Below are 14,855 nucleotides of genomic sequence, written 5' to 3'. Positions count from 1 at the left end.
GATGATGCAAAATTAAGAAACAATAACAGGAGTGTGTCTATCTATCGATCTAGAAAAAGGAAAATGTTCCCCCAAGCTAGACCTCACTATAGTCTCACCAATCTAAAACCAAGGTTTGGGTGGGGTCTGGCGCTGGGTGCAGCCATGCCATACTTCCTAAATGAGCGATGAGTAGATTCTGTTATATATGTAATAGGCATCACAGATAGGTACACACATACTAATACAATATAAATGTAAGTATTCTAGCATACCAAAGGAAGGTAAACTTGTAATGCATATGGCTCTTGTACATCAATAAGGAAACGTGGCATACATATTTTACAGTGGTGCTGAAAAAAATGTAGTTACTTTAACCGACTTTCACGGTAGTTCTAAGTTGGGTAAGTAATGTAAAAATTACATTTATAATATAATTTGAAGGAATCAGTAGAACATACAATATTTTCTTAATAGAAATAATTAAGTTAAAACACTCACGAGCGGCAGCATCCAGGCCCATACTAGGAATCATAAATTATATGAGAGAGAGAGAGAGAGAGAGAATGCGATTTTTAAATTCATTATTTTGGTTATATTTATAACTTAAATTAGTTTGTCTTTACACACACACACATACACAAACACACACACACACACACACAGAAGTGGGTGAAGTCATGTCAGGCCAGGTGGCGAGATGTGAGTGGTGAGCTCTAACGGTGTCAGGTCAGCCACTAGCCAATCAGAGTACAGTGGGGCACCAATTTTCGCGCCTAATTGGGTCCAAAAATAATGCGCGAAAGTGGAATTAGCGAAAGTTGGGGCATTGTCTTTATGGCAAAAAGGCTAATTGGTTCCCGGTTATCCTAAAGTAACATCAGATTTTCATTTTCACTTGCAATACAGTACATCAAATCACTATTGTACATTGCATTGTGAGATACAAACAATAAAAACTGTACAGTACACATTATATGAGGAGAAACATACCACAGAGACCAGGTTGAGGTGTTTAATGGATGTTGGGGGTAAGTATCCGGGGCGCGTGGCGGGCTTATTTATCCACGCCAGACGTATTGGCGCCACCTCTTGCTGCCTCGCTACCACCATGCTGTTTCCTCATACTACGCACTGTCGATTCTGGGATGTTAAATATACGGCAGATTTCACTGTTTTTTGCGCCCTTGTCCATGTGCTCAACTATCTTCCTTTTCATTTCATTATTATACTGCCGTTTCTTCACTCCAACACGATACTCTCTTTTAGCCTTGGCCTTTCCTCCCGACTTTGAATGTCCCGGCCACTTTTTATCATCACCACTGCCTCCCGGCCCTCCCCCCACACCACCAGGCTCTCCCCCCACACCACCAGGCCCTTTCCCCACACTACCAGGTATAGTAGAGGATATTGAACCGTGAGAATCCAACACAATGGAGCTAGCACGCTCGTACACAATGGCGGGAATGGGTGGACAGAGTGTTGACATGACGTCATTCAAGATGGCGGTGGGTTGCGGGCGGGCGGTGCAGGAAATTCAAAGTTCAAAATATTGTCCCAAACCCAAAATTTGTGCGCGGAAATCGATTTTTTTCAAGCGAAAGTGGAAGTTAGGGAATATTTGGTGCATGCCGCGAAAGTGGATTCCGCGAATCCTGCTGTAGTGAAAGTTGGTGCACTACTGTATAGGAAACAAGGCAACTCTGTACGCCAGGAAATCCCCGGCTGGACTCCACCCAAACCTTGGTTTTAGATTGGTGAGACTATAGATCATATAGCCCTGCTAGGTAAGAAGAGGGTGCTACCCCTCCTGGCATGGCAGCTACCGGACGTGGTTCGACCTAACGACCCCTGGTCCCAAGTTCGACACTCTACCACTGAGCCACCCTACCCCCTATATCTATCTAGAGCCAAACCATAAACCCATAAGGGGTGGCCGTTTGTCTCTGAGTTAGTGGTTTTACTAGTCCAGCGGATAAGGCAAACAATCATTCACTTTTTCAGGAAAACACCAAATTTTGCACAGTTGTAGAAGGGACCCAGACAATCATTTTTTGAGATGGACCTCCAGAATCTTGGGCCCCTGGTGGTCACCATCTTGGATTTCAAAATGGCTGCCTTTCAACCCATATTTTCTTCAATTACTCCAATAATATGATAAACAGAAACATAATTCCAATGGCTAACCCCAGGTTTTTAGGGTCTGCCACTTGAATGGAATGATTTTTCTGACCCGGCAAAGGTCGGCCATCTTGGATTTCCAGATGGTCGCCTTAGAACCCGATTTTCTTCAATAACTCCAATACTATGATAGATAGAAACAATTCCAATGACTAACCCTATGTTTTCAGGGTCTCGCAATCCAATGGAATCGCTGTCCGATGTGGAAGGTCGGCCATCTTGGAATTCAAGGTGGCTACCTGCTGAAGCCCATTTCCGTTATAACTCTGATGCAATGGCAAACATCTAATGCATGTCTTTTCGATGAAATTCAGATATTAAAACAATGTCCATCGCAGTCACATAATGACATACATGGCAAGTTAGCCTTGTAGTACTTGCAGTTCCCTTTGCAAGCAGTTTTGCAGTGGCAACTGATTAATTCTGAGCAGGTGTTCTGGACAACAGGCAACTTTGTCCATACAGGGTGCCAAGTACTGTTGAGTTTCTGCCAACCCCAGACAGATGGTGATGGGAGCTCTGGTTGAAACTAAAGCTTGGCCCCAAACATGTCCAGCCTGGTACTATGCTCTTTTGGTATGTTCCTCAGGAGCATCAGCTGTGGGAGGAATGTGTTCAATTGTCCTTGCCCTCTTCGGGAATAAGAACCTGTGCACGTCATTCACAGACTTCAAGTCCAATGTCCTGTCATACACCACTGCCATGAACCATTATAGTTTGTGGAGTTCACTGGAGACAGATGCAGGTTTGGTGGACAGAGCATGAAAACTGGCTGTGATGTCAGGAAAGACCTCCCTTGCCTTCCAGGCTGTCATCTTACCTTTGTTGGCAAAGAATGACACGGTATCACAACCCGTGAAGGCAAGAAAAAAGGCCAATGCCTCTGCTTTCCTGCACCCAAGAGCTGATAAAGCCGGTACGCTGCAACCACTACCTCTTTCTGCCCCCAATCCACCCAGCGATCCCACTCAACTCTCCTGCCCAAAGACCCCAACACCCACAGATCCAACCACAGTACTTTAGCACCATAAATCACTGTACACATACATGAACATACCAACTGACATAACTCTTGTGTGTCTTGTAAGGTGGACTTGAGAATGAACTTGTAGTCTCTGAACTAAAAGAAAATGGTATAAATGTACTTCATACTCAATTTTGCAGAAATGGCCCCTCATATACCAGTATGTGGAAAAGGACAAACCAAGTTGGGCTTTTATATTTCAGTTTTGGGCCAAGAAAGTTGGGCTTTTATATTTCAGTTTTGGGCCAAGTAAGTTGGGCTTTTATATTTCAGTTTTGGGCCAAGCAAGTTGGGCTTTTATATTTCAGTTTTCAATATTCACTTTTTACATTCATTATGTTTATACCTACCAACATTTTCCAGTCAGATCATTCAGAACATTAAGCCTGATTGGATTTATAATGAAGTTAACTAAGATAACTGAAAATGTGATACAGCTTCATGGCAGTACCTTCTTTTCAATATGGGAGGCAGCAGCTGACGTAAGTCAACTTACTAAAAATGTATATTTAGGGTATTTGAAAATCCAGTAAGAACAGACCTGAAACAGTCCTGGCAATTGTTGTGCTACATGATAGATCTCTAACCCTAGAAAATTCAGATGGTGTGTTTGAGTATGAAACTCACAGAATTGAGCCACCATCTTGGACTTCAAGATGGCCGACACCAGATGAACACGAAAATGATTCCAATGAAAACGTAGGGTTTGCCTTTGAAATTTTCCGTCTATCTTTTACAGCCTTGCATTATAACGAAAGACCAATTTCAGCCGGCAGCCATACTGGACTTGAGATGGACGACCTCTGCCAGGTCCAACAACGATCCCACTGGATTGCCAGACCCTGAAAACATAGGGGTAGCCATTGGAATTTTGCTTCTATTTACCATATTATTGGAGTTATTGAAGAAAATACGGGTTGCTAGGTAACCATTTTGAAATCCAAGATGGCAGCCACCAGGAGGCCAAATTTGGGGGTCCATCTTGAAAAATGATCGTATGGGTCCACTCTACACCTGTGCAAAATTTGGTGCTTTCCTGGCAAAGTGAACGATTGACCTGATAATTTGGCCTTAGCCGCTGGACTATACAGGGAGGGGCAATAACCATCCACCAACCTACTTGTTGACAGGTAGGGAACAGGTGGGTTGGTTATACAAGGTCTGTTCAGGAAGTATCCGACTGTGGGCTCTTAAAAATAAACAGCTAACCCATTTAGCTAGGACACTATCTCCCTCAAGTAGGCCCCTTCTAACTTGACACATATAGTCCAGCATTCTTTCCACAACCTGAAACATTTTTATGAGTGGGTTTTCAGTATCTTCTGTAGGTGTATATAACAGACATGTATATGTACAAAGGAAAAAGGGAAATAGATGTGTGTGGTAATCACAGGGGCATTTGTTTTCTGAGTGTAATAGGAAAAATGTATGGTAGGATACTTATTGAGAGAGACAGGGAAATAACAGAGGAATCATACTCGATTTTTTTCAGCTGATGATCCACTTTCGTGAATGTGGCACCTGTGCACTCCTGCAGCGTGATTGGTTGGTTTAAGTTTCATACATGAAGTATCATATTTACAAAACACAGTTGTACTGAATATTCCAATTCTCATAAATGGTGTTTTGCATTGTCACTGTACTATACAAACAGACATGAAACGAATATGTATCTGTGTTTCACCCAAAAGGACATGAATTTGAGGAAGCTGAATTTAAATTGAAATATTTATTGTTGTAAAAGGCACAGAGTTCTTGCATCTCTAATAAATAAATATATATACTTATGGATATCTATCTATCTATCTATTGCCAGACGACTCAATCCCATTTGGGGTGGCCACAAACAAATCGCCTCCAAGTCGCCCTGTCCCCAGCCATTTCACGGCCCTGCTCCCAACTCACACCCCCCCTCTCTCATATACCTCTCCACCCCATCCCTCCATCTCATCCTCGGCCTCCTCCTCCCTCTTCCCTCCTCCACCTCACTCATATACACTCTCTTCGTCAGTCTTTCACTCTTCATCCTCTCCACATGGCCAAACCACCTCAGTGTGTTCCTCATAATGCTTCCTATCACATCCACATCCACACCACCTTTATATCCTCATTCGTCAGCCTGTCTCTCCATGTGACTCCACAGGCTCCTCTTAAATAACTCATTTCCACTGCTCTCACTCTTGACTTGTGTCCTTCCAACAACGTCCAAGCTTCACTTCCATACGTTAGAGTTGGTATCACAATACTGTCATGTTGTAACTTTTTCACTTCATGCTCACTTCCCTGTTTCTTATCACTGCTTTCAAAGAACCAGCAACCTTTCTTCCCTGCTGTACCCTTTCAAGCACTTCACCCTCCAAACCACCATCCTTACTCATCACACTACCCAAGTACTGTACTTAAACGTACTCACATTTTCCAATTCCTCACCATCCAACCTCGCTGTACATTCACTGACTTCACCTCTCTCAAAGACCATCACTTTACCCTTCCCTACATTCACCTTTAGATTCCCTTTCTTACACACTCTCCCAAACTCATCCACCAAGCCTTGAAGCTCCCCTTCGTCTTCACTCAACAACACAGTATCATCTGCAAACAACAGTACAGGGAGTTTCCAAACACTATCCTCTCTCACCAGGGCCACTCCAACATCCACTACCCTACCTTGTACCTCTTTTATTACCCCATCCATGTACAGACTGAACAACCATGGAGACATGACACATCCCTGTTTCAACCCAACTTTCAAAGAGAAAAATTCACTTAGCTCACCATCCACACGCACTGCAGCCTTCGCACCATCGTACATACTCTTCACAGCATTCAACAACTTCTCATCTACTCCATATATTCTTAACACTTTCAACAATCCTTGTCCATCCACCCTCTCATATGCTTTCTCCACATCCATGAAAGCCGCATACAACTTCTTTCCCTTCTCTAGAAACTTTTCCACTAAAGATCTGAGAATGATTATCTGATTTACACAACTTCTTCCCTTCCTAAAGCCTCCCTGTTCTTCTCCAACTAATTTCTCTGTTCTTTCTCTAACTCTGTCAATAAGTATACTACCACACACTTTTCCTATTATACTAAGAAGACAAATTCCCCTATGATTACCACACACTTCTTTTTCCCCTTTTCCTTTGTACAAGGGAATAATTATACCTGACTTCCAATCCTCCGGGACTCTATCTTCCTCCCAGGCCAAGCTGCACATCTTCCACATCCATTCTACTACTATCTCTCCCCCATGCTTCAGCATTTCACCACACACTCCATCAATTCCTGAGGCTTTCCCCGATTTAACTTTCTTCATTGCTTCCACAACTTCTATCCTACTGATTTCTTCCTGTCTTCTCACCTCCCTCCTTCTCCCAGCCATTCCCCAGCCACTTATACTCGCATTACTTCCATCCTCTATGTTCAACAATTCCTTAAAGTGTTCTCTCCATCTGCTCACTTTTTCTCCCTTCTCCACTAGTAATCTACCATTTTTATCTTTCACTCCCCTGCTAACTTCACTTACACCCTGTCTTACTCTTTTCACCTCTTTCCAGATCATTTTCTTACAGTCCCTCCACTTTACACTCAAATTCCTTCCAAATTCCTCATCCACTCTCTTCTTACTCTCTCTTTCTAATCTTTTCACCTCTCTCTTTCTTTCTACATATAACTCTATCTTCCGCCTCTCAACTTCTTCCACGCCCCTATTTCTTGTCCATTCATATATACTTACGGATAATATGGGCGAAGGTATCGAAGCAATGGAGTAAGTGTGATCCATAATAAAATCTGACATCTTGCTAGACGAAACAAATTGTTTTTGTCACTGTACTATACAAACAGACATGAAACGAGTATGTATCAGTGCTTCACCCAAACGGACAATGAATTTGAGGAGGTTGAATTTGAAATGAAATATTTAGTGTTGTAAAGGGTACAGAGTTGTTGCATCTCTAATAAATAAATAAATATATATACTTACGGATAATATGGGCGAAGGTATTGAAGCAATGGAGTAGGTGTGATCCATAATAAAGTCATTTTTTTTTAATACAGGGAGTTGCAACAACTCTGTACCATTTACAACAATAAAAATTTAAATTCAAATTCAACTTCCTTAAATTCACTGTCTGTTTGGGTGAAGCACACATACTCATTTCATGTCTGTTTGTATAGTACAATGACAATGCAAAACAGCATTTATGAGAATTGGAATATAAGGTACAAATGTTTTTTGTAAATATAATACTTCAGGTATGAAACTGAAATGAACCAACGCGGAAGGAATGCGCAGGTGCCACATTCACGAAAGTGGATCATCAGCTGGAAAAAAGTCGAGTATAGTTGGTGAAGAACAGGGAGGTTCTAGGAAGGGACGAGGGTGTGTAGATCAGATATTCATCCTTAGGTCTCTCATGGAATAGTTCCTAGAGCAGAGAATGTTGTATGCCTTCATGGATTTGGAGAAAGCATATGACAGAGTGGACAAACAAGGAATATGGAAAACATTAAGAATATATGGAGTACATGGGAAGTTGCTGAATGTCTTGAAGAGTATGTATGAGGATCCTAAGGCTGCAGTGCATGTGGATAGCGAAATGAGTGAATTTTTCGGTATGAATGTTGGATTGAAACTGGGATGTGTCATGTCTCCATGGTTGTTCAAACTGTAACTGGATATGGTTATAAAAGAGTTACAAGGTAGGGCAGTGGATGTTGGAGCAACCCTAATGAGAAAGAGAATCATTTGGAAACTTCCTGTATTGTTCTTTGCAGAAGTGAAGACGAAGGGGAACTGCAATGCTTAGTGAATGAGTCTGGGAGAGTGTGCAAGAAACGGAATCTAAAGGTGAATGTTGGGAAGAGTAAAGTTATGGTCTTCGAGAGAAATGAAGTCACTGAATGTACAGTGAGGCTGGGTGAAGAGGAAATGGATAATGTGAGTGCATTTAGGTACCTGGGTAGTGTGATGAGTAAGCATGGAAATTTAGAGGGTGAAGTGCTTGAAAGGGTGCAGCAAGGAAAAAAGGTTGCTGGTACTCTGAAAGCAGTGATAAGAAACTAGGATGTGAGCATGGAAGTGAAAAAGTTACTTCATGACAGTATTGTGATACCAACTGTAATGTATGGAAGTGAAGCTTGGACCTTACTGGAGGGACGCAAGTCAAGAGTGAGAGCAGTGGAAATGAGTTATCTGACAGAAGCAAGTGGAGCTACATGGAGAAAGAGACTGCCACATGAGGAAGTGAAGGCACATTGTGGTGTGGATGTGGATGTGACAGAAAACATTAGGAGAAATACACTGAGGTGGTTTAGCCATGTGGAGAGGTAGGCCATGGATGAGATTGAGGGATGGAATGGAGGGATATATGAGACAAGGGGGCATGAGCTGGGAGCAGGGGAGCAAAATGGCGGAGGACAGAGCAACATGGAGGCGATTTGTTTGTAGCCACCCCTTGCAGGACTGAGGTGTCTGGCAATAGTCTATCTATCTATCTATTGCCAGTCTTTCACCCTCCATCCTCTCCACATGGCCATGGACTGAAGAGGTGAAACAGGCTGTGGCACAAAAGAAGAAAGCATACAATGAATGGATGAGAAATAGGGGCGTGGAAGAAGTTGAGAGGCGGAAGAGAGAGTTATATGTAGAAAGAAAGAGAGAGGTGAAAAGATTAGTAAGAGAGAGTAAGAAGAGAGTGGATGAGGAATTTGGAAGGAATTTGAGTGTAAAGTGGAGGGACTGTAAGAAAATGTTCTGGAGAGTAGTGAAAAGAGTAAGACAGGGTGGAAGTGAAGTTAGCAGGGGAGTGAAAGATAAAAATGGTAAATTACTAGTGGAGAAGGGAGAAAAAGTGAGCAGATGGAGAGAACACTTTAAGGAATTGTTGAACGTAGAGGATGGAAGTAATGCGAGTATAAGTGGCTGGGGAATGGCTGGGAGAAGGAGGGAGGTGAGAAGACAGGAAGAAATCAGTAAGATAGAAGTTGTGGAAGCAATGAAGAGAGTTAAATCGGGGAAAACCCCAGGAATTGATGGAGTTTGTGGTGAAATGCTGAAGCATGGGGGAGAGATAGTAGTAGAATGGATGTGGAAGATGTGCAGATTGGCCTGGGAGGAAGGTAGAGTCCCGGAGGATTGGAAGTCAGGTATAATTATTCCCTTGTACAAAGGAAAAGGGGAAAAAGAAGTGTGTGGTAATCATAGGGGAATTTGTCTTCTTAGTATAATAGGAAAAGTGTATGGTAGGATACTTATTGACAGAGTTAGACAAAGAACAGAGAAATTAGTTGGAGAAGAACAGGGAGGCTTTAGGAAGGGAAGAGGTTGTGTTGATCAGATATTCATTCTTAGATCTTTAGTGGAAAAGTTTCTAGAGAAGGGAAAGAAGTTGTATGCGGCTTTCATGGATTTGGAGAAAGCATATGACAGGGTGGATAGACAAGGATTGTGGAAAGTGTTAAGAATATATGGAGTAGATGGGAAGTTGTTGAATGCTGTGAAGAGTATGTACGATGGTGCGAAGGCAGCAGTGCGTGTGGATGGTGAGCTAAGTGAATTTTTCTCTTTGAAAGTTGGTTTGAAACAGGGATGTGTCATGTCTCCATGGTTGTTCAATCTGTACATGGATGGGGTAATAAAAGAGGTACAAAGTAGGGTAGTGGATGTTGGAGTGGCCCTGGTGAGAGAGGATAGTGTTTGGAAACTCCCTGTACTGTTGTTTGCAGATGATACTGTGCTGTTGAGTGAAGACGAAGGGGAGCTGCAAGGCTTGGTGGATGAGTTTGAGAGAGTGTGTAAGAAACGGAATCTAAAGGTGAATGTAGGGAAGAGTAAAGTGATGGTCTTTGAGAGAGGTGAAGTCAGTGAATGTATAGCGAGGTTGGACGGTGAGGAATTGGAAAATGTGAGTACGTTTAAGTACTTGGGTAGTGTGATGAGTAAGGATGGAGGTTTGGAGGGTGAAGTGCTTGAAAGGGTACAGCAGGGAAGAAAGGTTGCTGGTTCTTTGAAAGCAGTGATAAGAAACAGGGAAGTGAGCATGGAAGTGAAAAAGTTACTACATGACAGTATTGTGATACCAACTCTAACGTACGGAAGTGAAGCTTGGACGTTGTTGGAAGGACACAAGTCAAGAGTGACAGCAGTGGAAATGAGTTATTTAAGAGGAGCCTGTGGAGTCACATGGAGAGACAGGCTGACAATAGACAGACAGATATCCAAAGCACAGTTAGTTTTAATTAGACCATAATTAGTATAAGAAGTATGTTGGATTTATGGGAATGGGTTTTGAGTTTCAAGTCTGGAATGGACTTTGAAGGCTTGGACTCAGACCTACCTGACAGGCCCCAGGTGCAGACTGCCAGGGGAGATCAGGCCAGAGGACTGATGGAGACAACCTGAAAAGAATGGATAAGTGATACCTAACTTAGTGATTTATGGTGCTACCTCATACTTAACTCAAAACCCTTTGTATTTTTTAATGTCTCCAAGTTAGAGCTAATAAGAAAAGAAAACCCACGTTGAGTTTTATTTCATATTACCCACTCAGCTTGTTTATGAACAGCACTTTGGAGCAGAGCTTCTGAATTTAAAATGGGGGTTAACCTAGGCCGAGAGTTCCCCAGTCAAACACGTAGCATTTTTGGGAACTTAGTTTGAGAAGGGAACTAGGACAAGGTGTATGGTCAAACTGCACCCCAACACATCTTCACATTCCCTACTTTTCCACTCATATTGCCAATCACAAGCACTGTCTCATACCTCCCAAACTTTTCCATTCACGCTTCCACATTTGCCCAAAACTCTTCTTTCAATCTGCTTGCACAATCTTGCTTTGGTGCACACACACACACACACACACACACACACACACACACACACACACACACACACATGCACACACTTGAGAGAACATGAACCTGATGTCATGTGCTTTGTAGAAACCAAATTAAGAGAAGATATTGATGTTCATTTGGGAGATCGTTTTCGTTTTTGTTTTTAAAGGCTCCAACATGCTTGCATGTGTCGGCCTTGGTCACCTAATGGCGGCTCTCCACACTGCACGATCCATTGCAACCTCCCTGTTCAGTCCCTTAACCCTAAGGTCACACTTAATGACCTCGTCCCATGTCTTTCTCGGTCTACCCCTCATAACCCCACTGCCAATATTAACACTTCTCACCTTCTTCACCCAATTATCATCCCCCATCCTCTCCACATGTCCAAACCACCTCAATCTACCTCTCCTCCTCACAACACCAATACACTCCAGTCCCATCCTACCTCTCAACTCTTCCATCGTAAACCCAGCCCCTCCAGGCCTTGGACGCAGGGACACACTGCACATCCACCTAATCATTGTCGTTTCTGTACGTCTGAGCCGGCGAATATCTTCCTCCTTCACTGCCCAGGTCTCACTGCCATACAGCATTACACTCCTAACACATGCTGCATACAAAGACCCCTTAGCACGTAGGGAGAGCCCTCTCAATGTCAGGAGAGGCAACAGCTCCCTGAACTTCTTCCAACCACTTCTCACCCTAGCCACATAGCTAGCTCCAGCCCCACCTCCAGCACACAACATGTCTCCCAAATAACAAAACTCTTCCACACACTCAAGAGATTCACCCGCAAGTTCAATCCTTTCACGTCTGACAATCTCCACCTGCTCACCCCAGCACACCGTACACATAAAATCAGCATTATCTCGCAGTCTACCTCTGATACCACTACATCTCTTATGCACCCATTTATCACACACACCGCACAAGATGGAACTACTTCCCACGCCCTTGTGGCAAACTGCACATGGCCACTCTCCCTCGTCTTTCACAGTACTGCCACCAACCCTAGATATCATCACTTTTGTTTTATCTGCATTTACCCTTAAGCCCTTTTGCCCCATACCATCTCTCCACTTCCTAAACCTTTCCTCCGCCTCCCTTTCATTCTCTGCAATCAACACCAAATCATCAGCATACAACAACTCCCACGGGAGTCCGTTTCTAAAGTCACGTGAAAGGGCTTCAAGTACCATGATAAACAACATGGGACTCAAGACTGACCCCTGATGCACACCAACATTCACGGAAAACTCAACACTCAAATCTCCATTCACTCTCACCTGAGTGTGAGCACCCACATACATGGCCATAACCACCCTAACCAGCCACTCCTCCAAGCCAAGCTTTCTCATTGCCCACTTCACCACCTCTCTAGGGACTCTGTCAAAGGCCTTTTCCAAATCAACAAAAACAAAATAAAGATCCCTTCTCCTACCAATATATTTTTCCTGAAGCTGTCGAACAATGAATATGGCATCAGTGGTCCCCCTACCTGGCATAAACCCAAACTGCATCTCATCAATATTCACTCTTTCTCTAATCATACCTTCTAAAACTCTCTCCATTACCTTCATTATCTGATCTAAGAGCTTTATACCTCTATAATTTCCTCTTTCCAGGGCATCACCCTTTCCTTTATACACATTTACAATTACACTCTTCAGCCAATCATCTGGGACAACACACTCATAAATAATCCTATTTATCAGGTCTGTGACTAAACTCACCCCTATATCGCCTGAGGCCTTCAACATTTCGGCAGTCAACCCAGACACACCTGCTGCCTTCCCCACCCTCATCCTGCCTATTGCCTCACTCACAGTAGCAGTATCAATCAAAGGCCAAGGGCCAGACACTGGATCTGCTGGCTCCAAACCTTCCCTGTCCCAGTCAAACTCCTCATTCAACAACCGATTATAATGCTCTCTCCATGCATCTTTAATATCCTCGCTGTTCACCACTACCCTTCCTTCATCATTCTTCACACACTGCTCACCTATGATATCCCGATTATCCCTCTTCACCTGACCTGCCACCCTAAATATATTTTTCCTTTCCCCATGATTTAGGTTATCAAGTAATTGTCTCTGTGACTCAGACTTTGCCCTGTATACCTCTCTCCTAGCCCTACGCTTGGCAGCCAAATATTCCTCTTTGCTACCACCCTTCTTCCATTCCCGGAAAAGCCTTCTTTTCTCCTTATTTGCAGCTTCTACACCCTCATCCCACCACCAAGTTACGTCAGTAACTCTCAAGAAATTGTTCTTGAGGGCTCTGTACTGTTCATTAACGCCTCTGTCTACAGCTCCCTGTTCAGCCACCACGCTCCTCAACTTGCTATAGAAGGCATCCTTTACTACTTGGTTTTTCAGCTTCCATATTTTCCTCCTAGGTACATAAGTCCTCTTTTTCATCACTTGTTCTTTAAGCACCATATCACAAATCAATAGTTTGTGCTGCTGCACACACTCCTCACTTCCTATAACTTTAACATCCCTCACTAACCTCCTATCGGCCTTCCTAACCAGAAAATAATCTATCTGACTGCTATTTCCCCCAGACTCATACGTAATTAACCTACTGTCTCTTTTCCTAATATATGTGTTGCACACAATCATGTCCGTTGCCTCCCCAAACTCGAGTATCCTTTCCCCTTCTGCATTCCTTAGACCATACGCACATCCCCCATGCACTCCTTCATAACCTTGTGCTGCTTCACCTACATGACCATTTAAGTCCCCTCCCAAAATCACTATCTCATCATCCCGCATACCACCCACTACACGTATTAAATCATCCTAAAATCTATCTTTCTCTGCTACATCCAATCCTGCCTGTGGAGCATATGCCGATATAATCGCAGCTATCTTTCTTCCCAACAGAATTTTCACTACCAATATCCTATTGCTTACTCTCAAAATATTCATAACATATTCCACCCATTTCTCCGCAACCATCACACCAACACCTCCATATCCGTCTGTCCCCCCCTGCCAAAACAACTTACAGCAACAGTCCTTCCCAACAATCTTTCTGGCTGATCCACCTCTGTACCGGACTTCCTGCAAACACGCCACATCCACCCACCTCCTACTGAATGCCTCAACGACTTCCCCTGCTCTTCCCCTCAAACTTCCCACATTCCATGAACCCACCCTCATCCCCATGGGTGATTTACTGTCCTCAGGCTTGCTTTGAAACTTATTTTGTTTTGTCATCTTCAGTATTAATAAAGGGGGACAGACACAGCACAGGTCCCACTCACTGCACAGTCCCAGGTCCAGGCAATGGATCTGGGACCCCTAGCCCACCAGCTTACCAGTGGCTGTAGTAGTGGCCTCGGGGCACCCTGCCAGGACAGCTGCAGGGACACCCTCCAAGCGCGTCTTGGCACTGTAACTATCACGCCATTATACACCCACTGATAGGGCAGCCTCCTGGGGCGCTACTCCCAGGTTCGGGCCCCTCTCTATTGGGCGGAAGCGGCAGCCTGGGAACCGCAATGCCCTGTACCCTCTAGCACAGGCCCGAGCCCCATCTCGCCCTGGACCCACGATCTATGCTGGCAGAACCCCTGCCACGCCTCCCCCCAGAAGTCCGCCACTAGGTAGCGGGGGCAAAGTTTTCTGGCTGCATGCCCTTGCTGGCGCCAACCCCTGTAACGTAGTGGGATACGTTGTGTGAAATGTAAAGTGCATGTGGTGTAGTGCATAGATAGTTAGAGGAAATGTTTGGGAGAGTATGCTGGTCTACTCTCCATGTTACTGTCATGCTGAAAAGGTCAGCAAAGGGGGATGGTTAGATAGCTAGTGAAACA

Source organism: Coenobita brevimanus, chromosome 66 (genome assembly GCF_032717465.1).
Source record: "Coenobita brevimanus isolate Jiangsu-jjx chromosome 66, ASM3271746v2, whole genome shotgun sequence".
Lineage (NCBI taxonomy): Eukaryota > Metazoa > Arthropoda > Malacostraca > Decapoda > Coenobitidae > Coenobita > Coenobita brevimanus.
Note: the sequence above shows the minus strand (reverse complement) of the source record.